The sequence below is a fragment of the Pseudopipra pipra genome, chromosome 23, assembly GCF_036250125.1.
Source record: "Pseudopipra pipra isolate bDixPip1 chromosome 23, bDixPip1.hap1, whole genome shotgun sequence".
NCBI classification, from domain to species: domain Eukaryota; kingdom Metazoa; phylum Chordata; class Aves; order Passeriformes; family Pipridae; genus Pseudopipra; species Pseudopipra pipra.
In genome coordinates this window covers 6617293-6635271 of record NC_087571.1, presented here as the reverse complement: position 1 = coordinate 6635271, position 17979 = coordinate 6617293, and the positions used below count along the sequence as shown (strand labels likewise).

The 17979-nt window shown below is 49.1% G+C and overlaps 1 protein-coding gene and 1 long non-coding RNA gene across 11 annotated transcripts in view; one reads left to right on the top strand and one right to left on the bottom strand.

Annotated features, from left to right (window-relative positions):
- CADM1 (cell adhesion molecule 1) overlaps nt 1–17979 on the bottom strand; it is a 136998-nt gene that overhangs the window by 84371 nt on the left and 34648 nt on the right. The window lies entirely within an intron of this gene.
- On the top strand, nt 14506–16053 carry LOC135402059 (uncharacterized). The gene is made up of 2 exons (XR_010425018.1): nt 14506–15377; nt 15795–16053. It is a non-coding gene; the product is annotated as an uncharacterized LOC135402059 (long non-coding RNA).

Here is a 17979-nt window from a genome sequence, read left to right as displayed (position 1 = left end):
CCTCAGAGCTGATGCGACATCACGAGAAACACACCCACGAGAAACCCCCGCGTGCCACTTCATCTGCAACTGGAAATGTTTCCTGGTCATCTTCCCACTACTTGTTCAACAAATTCCAGCCAAGGAGAGCAAACAAATGCTCCACCTGCTCAGTTCTCACCTGCAATCAGGCACTGGCACCAAGCAGGGAACCCTGCCCGTCCTCCTCCTCCCCATCCTTTCAGGGGACCCAGTGGATTTGCTTTGGGCCACCTCTAAAATCACGTTTGGCTTTAATGCCATTTGTGGCTTCTTGCAAAAATCATCTCTCTTCATTGCATGAAATATTTGCATATTTTAAAGCGCTTGAAAAGCAACAAATGTTACAGTTTCCAAATGATTTTGGAACAAGCACATGTAATTAGCCCTGTCTAACAAATCTGCTCCCGACTGCAGTAGTAAACAACTGAATTTAAGCCAAAACCTGTTTCAGAGACATCAAATGTCAAGGTCTGACTCCTGTTCTAATGCCCCAGCCGGAGCCTGGCAGGTAATATTTCCTTGGGGCTTATTTGCTTTCACTAAGCCGTGTTAGAGGATGAGATGCCCTTAATTCCCTGAGTTCCTCGTGCAGCAAAATACACTGTTGGGTTTGCAGTGTCTCCTACAGCAATTCCACTGCAACCTGCAGTGGAGCAAACACGATACCAGGGCTACAAAAACTGCCCCAAACCTTCCCAAAGTGCTGCCCCACGCTCCGGGGCCGCTCTCCCCCTCGTGCTCTCGCACCAGGGCAGGAGGAAGCGATGAACACATTTGCTGTGAGTTAACTTATCCTGGCAAATTTTGGAAGTTACTTAAACAAATCTGCTAGTGATGACAGCAGTCAGCAGCGGATCTGAAGCCAGCCCTGTTCATGAGCCCTCCAGTCAAGCTCCCGCTCCCACGCGGCAGCACCTCGGGCGGGAAACCACGGTGCTGGAGCTGCCCTGCTCCCACACAGAGCTCGGGGGTGACAGCAGGGCCCTCCCACGCCCCACGGGCGTCTGTGCCGAGCTGAAGAGCTGCAGCTCCCAACCCGAGCCCCGGCTCCGGCAAGTGATGATAAAACAGCTCCGAAACCGAGAGAACCTCCACACTTGAGACACCCAAACAGCCAAGATGAGATGCTTTCATCACCCATAAGAAGCCAGAAATGCTCAACAGCTTCCTCGCTCGGGATCTTGCAAAGAGAGGGGAGCCTCCTTGGCATGAATGACACACAGAGAAAACTCTACATCTAATTTAACCAAAGGAGTTCTTGGCAATTCCAAGTTGGGCAGAAACACTCTACTCCCAGGGCAAGATGCTATGGAAAAGATCAGCCCCATCTCCGGCTTCCCAAGGCAGCACCAAACCCGAGCCTAGGACAGGAGGTGATGTGCAGGGTGAGAACTGGGTCACAGCCGTCAGTCCCCTTCCCTTTCCGCTCCGAAACGAGGAGAGAAAATGGGATTTCTGCAGAACTCTGTTCAACATGATTTCTGCAAGAGCATCAGACCAAAATACTGTGCTGTAAAGAGGTTTAATACTGATGATGAAAATCCATCTTTTCTTATTGCCTCTTCCATGGGCCAGGAATAAAGGCTGCCTTCATCCCAAAAAGGTCATGTTTGCATTTCTGGTAAACACAACACTTTGTTTTTTCCTCTCCACCCAATATGCTCAAGTGAGTCACATCTGGCTGACTTGTCAAAAGACAGTGAAAGTTTGAGGAAACGGTGTTCCACAGATGTTACTGAACAAAAATAGCCTTGCCACAACTGATAACAATTTTCCAGCTCAGTGGCCAAATATTCTGCTCCAAGGCATGTATTGCCAATCGAGATTCATTGCAGATGGCAAGTTGAGCAACTTTTTTCTTGTCCTATAAAAACTTCTCTCTCCCACCATCCTCTGTGAGTGCAACCACATGAAATCATTCCAGAATTTCAACATTCCTACTGTTCCATCACATAGCTGAGACCTATCTTTCATAAGTATAAAATAAATTCAGTGGTGCATAATCTTCATCTTCCAAAGCAATAATTTTCAAATCAGGTCCCTGTAATAAACAGTTGCTCTCCTAGAAATTCATCCGGAGAAGAAAAGTGCAGATTTGGCATCTTGGGGTAGCTGTGTCTTTTACAGGGACACAGAGAAATAATCACATTAGAGTGTCAGCCAATAAATACTGGAGGAGCAAAGCACAGACAAAGCAATTTCTGCAAACTCTGCTCGGGTTGCTCCCACAGTTATTGATAACGGGAGAACCGAATGCGAACGACGTCAGGCTGGCAAAACTAAGAAAAATATCTTCCGGAAAAAATTCTATAAAATGAATACTGATATCCCATTGCCATCTAAGTTAAAACTCTGCAGAGGATAAAGAGACTTCAAAAGCCGGTGCATTTACTGTTGAAAATTCTTTACATCCCATGACTAAATCACCAACACCACAGAGGTGCTTCCATCTCCGATTCTGCTGATGTTCACAGCCTGAGCTGTGCTCGTGGTTCTCGCTGTCAGCAGAACCCCCTGACTGAACACCGTGTCATTCACGAGATAAAGTGTCCGAGAGGCAATTCACCAGGTCTTAAACAGGAAAGAGCAATGACCTCAATCCCCTTAGGAAGAATCTCTCCCTAAAATGCCTTCAAAAAGTGAGAAAAAGGGATTCTGCAGGAATCCATCATCTCTTCCTTAAGTAGCCAGCCTTAGTGTCTCGCCCGCTGCACTCTTGCCTTCAATTATTCAGCATTTCAATGGATCCCTGTCCTCTGTCACACCCGACACGTGGCTGTCGTGGCACAGCTCCGGGCACAGCTCCGGCCTCGCTCTGCTCGTGGCTGTTTGGGCTCCAGGACACTGGAACCCACCAGGGCACAGAACCAGCCCCACTCCTGTGTCCCTGTGCTGCCAGCAGCTCCGGGGCTCCGTGGGTTTGCTCCCAACACAGAGCCCAGAACTGGACGCTGCTGTTACAAACACAGCTCCCAAAAAGGCCAGCTTGGCTTCCCCTTCCTGGGAGAGGAAACACACCCTGAATGCACCTCAGCCACCAAGACCACTGAAAACCTGAACAGAAGGGACTTTTTGCTCAACATGACCCTTTCTGTTTGGTTTTCTGGTTACTGCTTAAATTCACAAGCCTGACAAACAGACGGAAAGAGGATATTTGTTAAATCTTTCACAAGCATCAATTTAACTGATGGAACCAAGCGGATATTTTTCCTCAGTGCTGCTGAGAGAAAACATTAAAGAATTAAAAAATCCCACAGCAGTTCTTTCCCCCCAGGGAAGGTGGGTATTTGATATTCTAAGTATTCCTACAGCAGAACTGGAGGGAAGAAAAAAAAGGTGGCATTCTCAGGGGTGTTGTGTGTGCTACAGCATGGAGGGAAACACCCCGTGCCTCCATCCCTCAGTTCAGCCCATCCAGGCATCCAGATGGCACTGTCCCAATGGACTGAAAGGGAGGGATGGAACAGGGGCAGGACCTGCAGCAAGTCCTCAATGAAAGTTAATGATCACAACACTACTACAATCCTGACTGGATACTCTGCTTCCTGCCCTGCGTCCTCAGACAGACACCCTGCCCCGCTGCTAATACAGGGCCAAAATTCAGAGCCTTTCCGGGGGCTGCCTGCAAGTCAACGGAGTTGAAGAGGGAAGGAAGCAACGCCCACAGCTCCTGATAGCCCCAGGAACACACAGTGACACCTCGGCAGCCCCGCCGAGCACGAGGTTTCCTCGTCCACTGTGGGAGGCAGAGGGACACCGAGAGCAGAACACGGCAGAACAAACAGCTCCCAGAGAAAGTTTTGTAACATCTCCTATGCCTGTCACATCCAAATGTTCTCTGCAGAGACAGATGGTCCAGGCTTCTATTAGCAATGAATAATGAGATGTGAAGTGGAAGGTGTGAGATGCTGCTTAACCTTGCTTCACCCAGCACCCTCAGTCCTGAACCATACAGCATTTGATATTTTTGTGTTGTAAAGCACCAAGAAACACCACAATAATCACAAGTTTGCCATGCACCGGTTATTTCGCTGTCTTTAAAAAACAACTTGTTCCTATTTTAGCCCTCCTCTAGACTGGCAAAGCTGAACCATCTGCCAACGAAACCATGCTGGAACCAGCCAGAAATAAAAGGAGGCACCCGGTGAGCATCCCACCATCCTGCCAAGCCAAGCCAAGCCAAACCAGCCACCTCCTCACCCCTCACACAAAGCTATCCTTGTTAACCAAGGGCTGCTGGAACAGCCATTCAGACTTCACCACAGGTTGGGGGATCAGCTGAAGGAGTCAAAGACATGGTCACCCATCTCTCCTGGGTCCCAGTACCAGTGGGCCTGTGTAGTGAAGGGGCACTGTGGGCTGGGAACCAACCTGGCAAGAGCGGGCACAACCAGGCACTGTTCTCCAGCTGGAGCAGTGCCCGGGCTGGTCACTGCAGGTGTGGGCTCTCTGAGACACAACCTGTGCTGAAAGACTGAGAGAACCAAGCTGAGCAGAGAAAAGAACACTCTTCAAACACCTGAGAGGCAGCTGTGAAGGAGAGAAAACACATCCTTCTGCACATACGCCACGGGCCCGGCAGGCTGCAACAGGTAAAGCCCCAGCATGGAATGTTTATGCAGCTACAGAGAAGATAAACACCAAAACAGACTGCTCGAGGCAGCCAGGGCTGGTTTAAAGGCCGCTGCTGACTGCCTGCCAGGAGCAGATCGGGCACACTCGACCCCAGCCCAGAGCAAGGCGACTCAGAGACCCAAAAGCTGAGGCCCCTCTCGAGCCCATCCCTGTCAGTGAGGAGCAGCACAGGCACATCTGCTCGGCTGCTCCTCGCTACGTGGGAGCAACAGAGCTTTCAGAAAGAATCATCTAAAACTATTTAAAACATTTTGTTCAAATTAATGGGCTATTTCACACAAAAGTGCGTTCCCCAGAGCCGTGTGCATTTGCAAACGTGCCTGCATAACCGGTTTTAGCAATTTGTAGACAAAAATTTGGCAACACGATACATTCATCTGGGGAATTCACATTATGTCTTACTTAGATAAACAGACATAATAGCTATTCCCCATCTCTTTTCAGCACCTCTGTTACTGCTTGAGTTGACTAATCCCTCCAAGGTTCACTACCTGCACAGGGAGGACGGTCAGAGCAGCCACGCAGGACCTGGTGTTTCATCTTGGAGGTGTAGAGAGGCTCCAGCAGCATTTCTGGGATCACCAGACACGTGAACAAGGCTGGAAATAGTCTAAGTTGCCTTCAAAATCCACTAATAATGATGCTGCCTGCAGCATCCCCACTGCCCTTTCTCTCTGCATCTCAGTGACAGTAATCCACAGGGTCTGCTGTGTTTTGTCCTGTCTTTATTAAGAAGTGGTGGCTTACAGGAGCAAGTGGAATTTCTAAAGGAAACCACAGGATTGCCTCGGATGCATTAGAACACTGACATTGGTAAGAAGCCACACAGTGACATCCTCCTAAGGGAGCACCCTTCATCCAAGGAACTTTTTCTATTGGACAATTATTCACTGTAAAATTGAAGAGAACATGGAATGAAGAGCCTGCCTCAGCTATAACTATGCTATTAACATCACCGTGTTTTGTTTCCTTCCCAAATTAGATTAGATTTAAATCTGGTGCTAATGAAGGACCAACTGGAACTCTACACTGAAATCAGCAGGAGACACCGGGATTAGGGATGGCTCCTGCTCGAGCAACCTGCATCCCAAATTCTGACAAAGTTGAGACATTGGAACACAAGCAAACCTTGCATGTGCCTTCCCCACATACACAAAGATGATATATATATGTGTGTGTGTGTGTGTGTGTGTGTGCACACCCACGGTGACTGGAGCAGCGGAGGGCCCCAGCCACTATAGCAAATCCTTTCTTCAGGGCACATAAAACCCTCTCACAGGAGCGAGTGTTTTAAATCCAATTTGCCACAACAAACAAAGGCATGAAACGCCGTGTTACCCTCGCCCAGGCATTTACATTCCTTATTGTTCATTTGAGAAGGGAAAGCACATTTCTGGCGGGCAGAGGCAGCCCAGGTCTCGCCATCCGCGGCGCTCCCGCCCGAGCTGCTCTGCCAGAAGGACGCTTCCGAAACGCTGCAGTCAATATTAATAGGGCTGGGAGTCTCACAGGATCAGAAGCAAAAATTAATCCAGTTTAACAAAGTCTGAGGGCACAGTGTGCTGCTATAAACTCCTGGAAGTTCATCTGGAGGTAATCAATAACTTAACAAGGCTCTTCCTACCTGTTCCGTGTAAGAGACCATGAGAATGCCAAACAAAATGTGGTTTTTTTCCTCCAGTGTCTTCACTGACATGCCACTGCAAAAATTCCATTTCCAGATGGAAATGGATCCGACTTATCCTTTTCAAAAGCAAACTCCTTGGTAAGGCACCTCTCCCCACCTTCCCTGTGCCCGATCCCCTTCCCAGAAAGTTGCTCGTGATTGAAGGACTCCAAGAGGGGAAGGGAAGCAAGTTCCCCCTCAGTCCCTGTACACCACAGGCACACAACACCCTGGGGACATCAGGAGGAGTTCACACACACTCCTTGGCCAACGAGAACCCCCCAGGCCGTGGGATCTGAGGCTCCTCCTGGCACTGAGCTGCTGTTTTGACAATAGCTTTTTTTACGAGACATTTGTCATTAACAAACTTTAGACAAGGTTAATGAAAGTTCTGTCACTTTAATGTCTCGCCTGCTTTAAATTACAGATGTCATCTGCCATGACTAAAGAAAGGGCACCGAGCAATAATACCATAAACTATCATCTCCAGGGACACACAGGTAATTGCATAGCTCATTAAAAAACTGTTTTAATTATTAATTGACCGTGTCAGAGTTGTCCTTTGAAGTCAGTTTTAATTTTTTTCCTTGCAAGCATGATGATTCCAAGCTGACCTACACAACTTTCTCTACTACCTCCAGGAACTGGAGGGAAGGCTTGGGACCTGCTTCACAGTGTGGTGACCATGGCCTGACAGCACAAGTGTGGCACATGCTCACACATACCCAAATCACACGGGGAATGGTGTGAAATGAAAAGATTTGGGCAATGAAGTGAAAAAATATCCTAAATGTTGGCTGGACACCAACCCCGGAGGAAGAAGAAGAAAGCTCTGAATGGTTGACAAGCCACAGACACAACAAAAAACGCAGGAGGGATTTTGCTGGCTCCTATGGCTACAAAATCATCCAAGTCACCTTCTCCTGAGGCTCCAACTCTATCCCAAGCTGTGGAGCTCCACGGTGACTACATGACTTGCACAGCAACCAGTGACCAAAAACAGGTTGGAAAAATGATACTGGAAATCCACACAGATTAATTTAAAATTGTGTTTAAGAGAGATTATCCTGACACTGCCATCTTGGGAAATCCCCACGACCCAAAGAATCAAGGGAGGGTGTCTGGGAGCACACACACAGGCAGCTCCACAAGGCATTCAGCTCGTAGGTCACTCAGAGCTATAAGGAAATTAAACACAAACCTCTTGGAAAAAACCTCGTCACAACCCCTGCCTAAAATACAGAAAGAGAGCAAGACACAGAGCTGAGGTATCTTTCAGAGGCAGTGCATCCAAACAAATTCCAGAAGGAGAGAAATCCCAGGCGAATGTGTGTGTGGGTTGGGGTTTTTCAGTTTCTGTGTTGTTTTTTGTTAAACAGCCAAGTGAAAAAGCCCCAGAGAAAGCAGAATGTGCTTGCAAGTGTCAGCAACCTACTGGGGCCTCTTGTCCTACAGCCCGTGAGCTGATAGGAGGTGTTTGCTCTGCAGGGAGGTCTCGAGCACAAAACCCTGGACAGGGAACTCATGGGATGAATCACAGCCACAGCAGCTACTTTACCCATTCCCTGCATCCTAACTCAGTCCTGACCTCACCCAGCATTCAATCTTGGGCTGTTACCTGGCTCTCCATATCTGTCAAAATGTGGACTAAACAACTGAACACAGAATAGCAACAAGAATCTGGAAAGAAAAATCACTTATCTTCAATTAAAAGAACCACAACTGACAACAAAATCATGTCAGCCCTTCCCTGCACTGTAACGTCCCCCAAGAGGGGCATCAGCAGAGAACTGAATGTTTCGAGGATGGGAGTTCACCCCAGCAGGCTTTGGGGGTTTATTTTGCAGGTTTGGCACACGAGGAATGCAATGAGCACACAAACCCAGTGACACTGTGTCCTGACAGTGAAGTGCCACACGAGCTGTCGGGCTCAGCAATGGCCAATCCTTCCCCTCCTCCGAATCACAGTAACACCAGGGACTGCAGAAGCAGGTAAAGATCAAAGCACAGGCATCACACGGTTCCTTAATTGCCAGGTGCCAGACTGAGAGGAAAAGAACAAAGTTTCAGCTCCTGCAGTTACGTCAAGATAAGAAAACCCCTCGCCATCAGCACCAGGTAATTGCACACCTCAAGGAACACTGCAGGAAAACAGGCTCACAATGGCAGTGCTGGCAAGCCCCACTCCCACTCCCCTGAACCTTGTATTGAGGCAGAATATACCATTTGCTGTTAATATTTGTCTTGGGCACTGAATAATCACACAAGAAAGCCCTGCAACACAGCCACCTCTCCTGCCTTGGCCTTTTCAAGCACACCCCTTACACACTGATAATAATCCATTTATTTCTTTTGATGCTTTCTGGGCACAATCAGCAAACCCACCCTCCTCATCCTGGCAGCACAGGAATACACCCTGTGAGCCAATACTGAAATTATCAAAGGGTTTGGTCAGGTCTCTCCCTCTCCAGATTCCGTGTACTTAAGGCAGGGAACGCCAACATCACCTCTCAGTCACCAGTCACCCAAAGGCACCAGCACAGAAGCAGTTCCCAACAAGAACACAGTCAAACCAAATTCCCAAGCTGGTGGGAGCATGAATTTGGGATGCCACTCGTGTACATAAACTATCAACACCTGTACAGTAGCACGAAGTCACCATCTAGACCTGCTTACAGGTGTGTCTCCATGGAGTACAAATGTGATGGGAATGGGAGGGTTTAATGAAAACTGTGTTTTTATTGCAGAACTCCATAAATCCACATCCCACTGCCCTACGAGCTCCCTTCCTACCCAGCTCCTGCTCGAGCTATTTGCCAGTGTAATTGAATCCTTCTCCCAGACTCTTTATATTCTGCTCTGGTTTGGGGACAATGCTGCTGAAATACGTTTACCATCCATCTTTCTTAACGTGTTTAATCTAAATAGAAGACTCAAATCCAAGATTGTGTGGTTGATGGATAGCTCACCTTCTTCTACCAGCACGCCTTAAATGCCTCCTGCTATATTGCTCTCAGAAACCTCACAGAAAACCTGCATTTGCAGGGATTTGAGCCTCTCCTGCCCAGCGAGTGATCATATATTCTTATTACAGTGGAGTACCATTAAAAATTGATAAGGTTCAAGGAGCTGCCACATGTAAGACAGAGATATGTGAACACACTTAACAGACCCCCAGTGCCACACGAGACTGTCACCAGTTTGAGGCTGCAGAGCCAAGGCATCTCTCCCTCGGGGCTCCCCTCGGTGCTGGCAGTGCTGTTCATCAGAGCCCTGCTCCCCAGCACCCAGCTGGGCTGGGCTGCCTCAAGAGGGGGAAAACTGAACCAAAGGGAAAAACCTTCCTCTGTTCACTCCTCAAATCAGGCAAACACCAAGGTCCCTCCCACCCCTGCCTCATACCAAAACACCACGTACCCCATGAGGTCCCAAGGGATTCCCAATGAAACTTTAGGCGTGGAGTTACAGCAGAGGTAATAACTGTTACTCCTGTATATATCCTGTTATAACTGTGAGGGTGGGGAGGCCCTGGCACAGGTTGCCCAGAGAAGCTGTGGCTGCCCCATCCCTGGAAGCGTCCAAGGTCAGGTTGGATGGGGCTTGGAGCAGCCTGGGATAATGGAAGGTGTCCCTGCCCATGGCAGGGGGTGGAAAGGGATGAGCTTTAAAGTCCCTTCCAACCCAAACCATTCTAGGACTCTATGATTTATATATTTAGAGGCACAACTGGGACATTTAAAAAGTATTACACTGGAGCCAACAGAATCCATTACTGATGCCACATGGTGTGAGAAATGCACTCTTACGTAGGTAATAAAATTTTGTATTAGGAGACTAACTTGGGTATTCTGCATAAAATGCCTGTTTTCCCCTCTCCAAGGGGCTCAGAGCACTGCAGTGTGGCAGCCCACACCAGGAAGGAAATGCAATCCTGCAGTTCTGTGTGCAGAGCTGTACAGAGCAGCGTGTTCCCAGATCTCAAAAAGCACATTATTTTGTGCTGCACAGAAAACCACCTGCTCTTCCGAGCACGGCATCGTCCTCTGGAGCAAACAGCTGGCGGCACTCCAGATCCCAGGGATTTTCTACATAATCTCTGCTTAATCCCAGCCACACCCTGTGCCCAAGGCTCAGAGATTACGGCCCTGGGGAGGATGAGGGGTCAGCTGAGGTCACTCTGCCCGGCTCACAGCACCCCCAGAGTCGCTGTCCATCTGTTCAAGGACAGATACGAGGCTGGAACACACAACAAATGGAAGCCTGGCTTCTGCCACAAACCTCTCCCCCTCCCTGTCTCAGGGCAGTGCTGCTCCATCCCTGAGCCAGGGCTGGGTCCTGCTCAGCTGCCCCACGGACCCTCACCGAGCATTCCCCACACACTGCTTCCCACCTGCCAGTTCCCACCCTCACACAAGGCCTTTCCCAGCTTGACCAGGGGCAGGCAGCTGTGCCAAGGAAGAACTCCCTGTCACCTCTAACACGCCTGGCAGCAGAGAGGCTGTTGGGTGCTGGCCCCACGTGGGGTGCAGGACACCTGCCAGCATCATAGGGGCTGCCACCAAATGACCTTTCCCTGGTGCCTGAGACTTGCTGGAATCTTCCTGGAAAAGCCAGTTATGTTGAAATGCAAAATGAACACAGGTTTCATAAGACAAACATCCCAACCAGAAGCAGTTCTGTGTCTCTTCCCTGCCACACAAGGCACTGAGGACCACCAGGAGAGCAGGGATAAGGCAGAGTCGCAGCATGATGGGATTCCTAAGCCCTGGCAGAGTAAGGCTGAAGCAGGTCCTTACCAAGGGAAGGAGAAATAAAGCAAGAGAGGTACAAGAATGAACTGAAACCATTTGTATTCCTGGGAACAAAGTTGTCACAGCACTCTCCTCTCTCATCCCCCTAAAAGCTCACCCCCACTTCCACAATACAGGCAAGAAAAATCTATGAGGTCAATGTCTCACATCAATTTTGCTGCTTCTCCCCAGTCAATGAAATAGTAAATTGTAGTTTTTCTTCTGGTTTAATTCAGAGAGAAGAGTCAGTCACTTCATTTAATAATTCAGTTGAAACATGTCCACACAAGAACACACTGATTTCTCATTCAGGTTTCAGACTGAATCAATGTAAAGGCTGCCAACAATACAGACATTGAAATACAACCCCCCCACACTGACAGCAGAGCAAAGGTCCTCGTCCTTTATGAATTATTTTTGTCTCAAGGCCTGTGAAAGAAATCAATGTACATCCCTGCCTGGAAACCAGGAACCTACCCGTGCAGGGCAGGAATAACTGAGCACAATTAGACACACAATTCAGAGAATGCATCAAAAAGAACAAAAATGGAGATGTTTCCCACTGAATTACTGTTCCTTTCCAGGAGCAGGCTGCCCCTACTGCAGCCTTCCCGCTCTTTGGGTTCCAGAAGTCAAACTAATTTTGCCCTTCCTTGCTCCAGAGCTCCCTGGATTTTCCTGGAGCCGAGGCATCAGCACACTGGCAAGGCCAGTGAACTGCTGGGGAAGGAGGAAGGATAATCTGAGGATCGTTTGCCAAGAGGTGCTCCCCCCACGGCTGTGGCATTATTTTGGTGGCTGTGCTCAGCCTGCTCCATTCCATACCCTTCCATACCCTTCCATACCCTTCCACACCCTTCCATCCCATCCCATACCCCTGGTGCCTCGGGTACAGCGACCCTTTGTCACAACACCTCACCCACACACTGCAGATCTAACCCGACTGCTGACAACATTTTCTATTCAGGGGTGGTAGCTGTGAACCTCACTAACTTTGGATTGCATCCTTGAGAGGCAGTTCCTGTGTCCTTTTAAAGCACCAACACATTGGACACAAACAGGAATGGATCAAGTTAAATGTAAGATCTGTTGTGTCCCAGGTTTTACCTCTGCAAATTCAACTGGAAAAGTTCAAGAATAAAAATGTGCAGAGCACTAAAAGGAACAACCCCCAAAGTCTTCTGTGACTCCCACCCTGTGTCCTCAGGCATCTTCCAGGAGGTGGAAAATCAAGGTACCCTTACAGCTTCACATCCTCACCTTCCCAAACAGCACACCTGGCTCAAACAGGTACAGGGTAAGAGGGAACTGACTGCACAAGTAAAGACAAAGGGCACTTGTGATGCCAGCACTGCTCTTCCCATAAATCTCCTTCCTTTTATATTAAAGGAACCCATTGACAGCAAATGCATTTTTCAATATTTCAGCCAAATATAGAATCGCAGCGAACTCAGTCATAAATTCCCCAGGAGGCAGAGGGCTGGCTGGGGAGGAGAGAGAGGCTGCTGTTACACAACAGCACCAGGATGCCCTACTTTCACAGATCCTTCCCTGCCAACTTGCTCCTTCCCCTCGCCGGCTGTGGCCTCTCTGCACGGCCACCCTCCCCTGCAACCAGCAGGAAAACCCTCCCAGCACTGGGAACCAACATCCCCATCCTCTGCAGGCACTGTGAGGGCACTATCGAGGCACAGCTTGTGGCACAGAGCTGTCTGGGAGTCACAGAGCTGCCTGGGAGTCACTGCCAGCTGAAGCCAAAACCAAACTCAGCAGCACGGGCTGCAAACCAGCACAGGAGGAGCAGAAGAGCCCGGGCAGACCTGCTGCTGTTCCCTTCTGAAGTCACACACGTCTCAAGGTAAAGCACAGCACAAGATGCTCTGAGAACAATACTGTTCCTTACAGCCCCTTTTTAAGTCTATCTCCAGAGGAAAAACTCGTGTTTGTTAAACCCCAACACATGTGAGAAGCCACGACAAAGCAAATAAAGCTGTAGAGGTTTAAGTTGCAGGCAGGACTTTACGGTTTATGGGTCGCAGAGATCTGTACTTACTCATCTCCTCTCGTATTACCAACTGCAAGAGGAAAATGATCCTTAAGCTCTTAAGAAGCAAGAGGACAGGGAAATTGCTGGAGAGAGAAAGGGAGTGCTGAAGTACACGCTCTGCGAATCAGGCCAGCCTCTCCTTTCATTCCCTGCAGGAAACCTAAGGGATAAACAGCAAGGGGATGCTGTTCCCCTGAGCACTGTCCCAGCACACCACAAGAAATCCCCTCCACACGGTTTTTCCAGGCAGACAAGTCTGCCCTGCCCCTGTCCAGCTGACCAGCTCCAAATGGGGCTCTTGCCCCCTTTCCCACCTCCCCTTTGAGCCACGGGGAGGGGTGAGGTCTTGAGCCAACACACTGCAACCTTCCCCCAGCACGTGCCAGAGGTGTGCTGGCACTTGGGACACCCACAGCCCAAACACACATCCCTGGGTGTTTTGCCACAACCAGTGGCCCTCATGGAAGCTCGAGCTGCACAAAGATCTTATTAGTACTCTACAGGATTGCATTAAAAATACATGAAACACGCAGGGAATGGCCCTTCTCGGTGTGGCTCCGCTGCCTGGAGCACCTGCACACAGAGATAACTCCAGAGCAGCACCGACCCTCTGTGTGAGCTTCTCTGCTTTTATCATCTTGGTTCCATGTTCAGGAGTTGGCTGAGCACAGGGGTGGTGTCACACCAGCACCTGCTCCGGGCCCCACTCCTGTGGATCAGTCAGATCCTGCTGCTCCCCCAGCACTCCCCACCCAGGCCCCCCCAGCCCCAACACACCAGCAGCCCTGGGTGAGGCTGAGGACCTCCCTCTGGGGGCCTGTCCTTCCTGCTTATTTGACAAAGACCACATTCCCAACACCATGCCTTCACTGACAGCTCTGAAGAGGATCAAGAAAACATCTGTCAAACTCTGAAGACCCTTTCTGTGCCCCTGACATCCAAGGATGTACTGCCTCGTGGAGGTGGCCAGAGCAAGGGGAGACAGCCCAGCAGCAGACACTGTCAACTCCTGCTGCCTGAAGATGCTTCCAAATATCCCCTCCCAAGCCCTGAGACAAGCAGCTTGTCCAAACCAGAACCCCAGACACCATCATTTTCTTCTCTGAAGGGAGATCCAGGCTTGTCCTGGCAACGAGGAGTCCTGATGCAGCTCCCAGATGGTCTCTCACCTGCTCCAAGGCACAGGAAGGAGCACCAGCCCTTCCAGGACAAATCACTCATTTTGGGAAGTGTATTGCACCAGTCTGGGGTCAGCACAAATGAGCAGAAAGAACTATAAGTTTCAACACCCACTGATCAATACCCCAGGTGTGCAGAATTTTCTGTTCCATCTCACTGCCATGACACATTACCCAGCCAGGATCCCTGTGACAGATAATCAAACCTCTTCCCTACCTTTCCTTTATTAATCCTCACTTAATCCTCTTTCAAATTTTCACTGCAGCTTTCATTAAGGGAAGTCTGATTTGGGAAAGGCATCAAAAGGCATCACCTTGACACTTGTCACTCCAGACCCCCGCGAGCACACCTGCACAGAGCAGCAGCACTTCAGCAAACCCCAGGGCTCTGCTGTTCCCTCATCCCCATCTGACACAGGGCAGAGACCCCAGAAGCCAAAAAGACAAATACCTGACACTATAAAAAAGTCAAGTGGCCACCCAGCTCCCAGGCCTGCTACTTGAACCAAGAGCTGAAGGGAACTGTCTGCTCCTCCTCTGCTGTGCCACCGCACCATGGATACCTGACACTGCTGGGAATCCAGGGGAAAACAAAGTTAGAGCTTTAAATAGCTCTGGAGCAGAGCTCCTGCAGCCCAGGATTGAGACACAGGAGCAGCCTGGTGGGACAGATGCCTGCCCCCACTATCAGCAGCGTGGTGGGACAGGTGCCTGCACCAGTGACCAGTTAAACAAGCTCCAGCTCCAGCTCCTTCTCTCCACTTTGTTTTATTCCATCTCTCAAAGCTTGGGGCTGTTTTTCCCCAGCTGCTGATCATTCCTAACATCGTCTTCCAGCCCACATTCTCCTCCTTTGCCATCCCATTGTGAGGTCACGATACATTTGTGACAAAGTTTCCATGGCAACAGACTGATGACATAAACATAAGCTGAGGATTTCTCTGCAAAGCGGGAGGAGCAGGAGATGGGCTGCAAGGGAGCTGCTCCTCAAACAGCTCTCTTCAGTAATAGCTGTGGGAATAGAGAACATTACTGGCAAAGTAAATTGCTTTTTGTGAAAGTGTTCTCTTTTTTTGAAGTTTGCCCCCATGCGAAAGTCTCTAAGTCAGAACCTGCCCATTATTTTAATGTGCTGCTCGGTGTTTAATCATCTTCTGCCTCAGACACCAGTCTGTTGCCATGGGAATGACGGCCGCACAAATATGGGATTAGGGCTATCAGGCAGCAGAAGAGAAATTATGAATAAGCCAGTTACATTCAATAATTAGCAACTCTATGAAAAACCCCAAAATCATGAATTTAGACGGATGTGTTTATCTCAGTGTTTGAACACAGCGACGCGGGTGTTGCTGCTCCAAGCTGGGATTTACACATCACACACAGTTTTTGGGGCTAAGCAGGTCCTATTTGGAACGTAATTTATCTTGTTCCTGATTTTTATTTCCCCCCCTTCACAGACTTCTCCACAGGTCCAGATTCTCCCAAGAGGGGCAGGTGCCCAACGCCCCTGAAGCCCACCCTCTCTGTTCCTCTCTGGAGCACCGCGGCTGGAAGACGCAGCCTGGCTGTCAGCAATGGGTTCCCGAGCTCAGGAGGGCATTGCTGGAGCAAGAAACATCTCCTGCACGTCCAGACCAGTCTGCTCAGGCCATGAGTCGCAGCTCACTGCAGTAAATTAAAGCTTTTAATGCTTCCTTTTTCAAAAAAATGGAAAAAGCTTTCTGCTTTAATCGCAATTAGTTACGGCGCCACCAAATAATTGACCTCAAATGGCACCCGCAGCAAAATCCTGTGTTATTGAACCAGAATCCCAGGCAAAAACACACCAGGAGCAGCTGTGCCCACTATGAGATGCCTCTGTTTTCCTGCAATGTGGCCAAGACTTTGGAAAAGCAGGATCTTCACCTCTGCACTCAGCTGGCTGGTGGTGGCTGCGCCTCCGGTAAAATGCAGCACCCTCAAACAAGGAGCTAAATCCAGGGAAGTGTTCTCCATCACAGTCACCAAGGTGAAATGTCTCCCCTTAACTAAAGGAGTGGGATACTTTGAATAGGAGTCTCAAACTCATTGCCACAGATGCAGCCTGCACAGCCAGGAGCCAGGCTGCTCCAGCCACGTTTGAGGATTGCTGCTTCATCCTCTTTATTCCTGGTGGGAGCCTCTGCCCACAACAGGCAGGGACTGTGGGTCCTCGCAGCCCAGAAGGCCAAAGGGAACTGATTCTTCTCCTCTGGCTTTGCTGGGGAGGGTCAGGTTTGTGTCTGCACCACAGAAAGTCTCATTCTTGGAGCCTGAAATGATCTGATGCTCGCCAGCCTGCACTCCTTATTCACCTGAGATACTTCCCTCTTTGCATATCTGTTGCTATTAAAATTCCCCTTCCAGCACGTAATTCCCTCTACTAGCTTTTCTTGCTTATTAGAGAAGACAAAAACTATTCGGCGAATCTGATCAGAGAGATCTCATTTTCTCCAGGCACTCCTCTGAATTTAATTCTAGATTAAGCATTATTTAAAAAAACAACAAACCACCCCTGCTGCCTCCTACCTCCTCCTCACGCTCCTTTTCAACACGAGGCTGGAGAACACTCCCAAGCCCAAGAATCAAGCTGCATTTAAAAATTACTCCTTGAAGAGTAACACTCCTAAATATACTATGGAAAATCAAACAGAAATCACGAGAAGGGAAAGGCTGTTTGCATTTTCGCTATAGGGTTGGGAAAGGAAAAGTTCTGAGTCCTCCTTTGCTCACCCAAACACAGGAGAATTCCAGAAAAACCTCCAAAAGCTGTTGAAACATTTTTATCATAATTTTTTCACGTGCCACCGCCCATCATTTCTAGACTTACTAACGAAGCATCTCCCAGCTGACAACTGCCTGATCCACTGCCAGAGCGTGGTACCTGTCCCCTGCTGAACAGCAGCGTTCAAATCCCGCCTCTGAACGTGTTCACTTACCTAAAAAAAGCCAGGAAAACATAAAAATTAGCACAAATGTAGCAGCTTGGATTACAAAACGCTGGACAAAGAGGAGTTTCAATCCAGGGAGGTGTTTACAGCTGCTCCTCCAGTTCCACAAATTGAGAAGAAAACACCCAACCGCTTAAAGCCTTGGCCAAGCAGAGCCCCTGAAGAGGAGGAGAGGTTAATAAATACTGAAACAACCTCTGAGGCCTTTTTATTTATACCTACATACATACGAGCACGGGGATTTGACGAATAATACTCCTCGAATCACTCCTCCGATGTTAACACTCCCGAGTATTAACTTCCCCGTGCCTGAAGGAAATGGGTCAATTTTAATTCTTCAAACAATTCTTGGCGGCACAATAACTCATTCTTCAGGCTGCAGACACCGAGCTGTGCTCTGCTGTGCCGAGTCCCAGCACGGTGCGAGCGCTGGGATGCAGCTCGGCAGGAAAGGGGGGGCTGCACCCCCCAAACGGGCCACCCCAGGAGCCTTGCTGCCTTATCAGCCAACAGCAAACTCCACTCAAAACCAAAAACAAAGGAATGAGAGTTGTGGGAACTCCTGTTTGAAATTAAAAAAAAAAAAAAGGCAAAGACATCTGAATACCTGCCTCGGCCAACACATCTTTTCACTGCTCACAGTCACCTCTAAAAGCACAGACCTGTGACTGGT